The sequence below is a fragment of the Bison bison genome, unplaced genomic scaffold, assembly GCF_000754665.1.
Source record: "Bison bison bison isolate TAMUID 2011002044 unplaced genomic scaffold, Bison_UMD1.0 scf7180017864383, whole genome shotgun sequence".
Classification (NCBI taxonomy): Eukaryota; Metazoa; Chordata; class Mammalia; order Artiodactyla; family Bovidae; genus Bison; species Bison bison.
In genome coordinates this window covers 3246358-3246838 of record NW_011494955.1, presented here as the reverse complement: position 1 = coordinate 3246838, position 481 = coordinate 3246358, and the positions used below count along the sequence as shown (strand labels likewise).

The window sequence follows — 481 nt, the reverse complement described above, 5'->3', positions numbered from 1 at the left end:
CCACAAATTTAGGGAGCTGGGAAATGCCCATCCTCAGAGCTCAAAGCATCTGTGTTCACTGACTTGTTAAGTGTCTGAGTCCCTTTTCATAAAAGTAAGCAAGCAAGCAAACCAAAACCCAAGAGGGAGCGAGAGTCAGGGAAGAAGCCAATTGGCACTTCAGTCTCTAGTTAGGAGAGGGTGGTCTTCTCCTCACCGTCTCCGGCACCCTGAATCTCTCACCATCTCACCTTGTCCAAATGAATCAATGTTCTTCTTCAGGGTCTCTACATCACAGGTGAATCGGGCCACTCGTCCCAGATCCTCATCATATTTACGTTCACTAACAAAGTGCTGGAGAAAAGACAAAGACAAACCTCCAGATGAGACAATGTACGGATTTCTAGCTTGCTATGCAATGCAGGAGAGCTGGCTTCAATTCCTGGGTCAGGAAGATCCCCTGGAAAAGGAAATGGCAACCCACTCCAGTATTCCTGCCTGG

At 47.8% G+C, this 481-nt stretch overlaps 1 protein-coding gene across 2 annotated transcripts in view; it reads right to left on the bottom strand.

Annotated features, from left to right (window-relative positions):
* SPATS2 (spermatogenesis associated, serine-rich 2) overlaps positions 1-481 on the bottom strand; it is a 156055-nt gene that overhangs the window by 3396 nt on the left and 152178 nt on the right. The window lies entirely within an intron of this gene.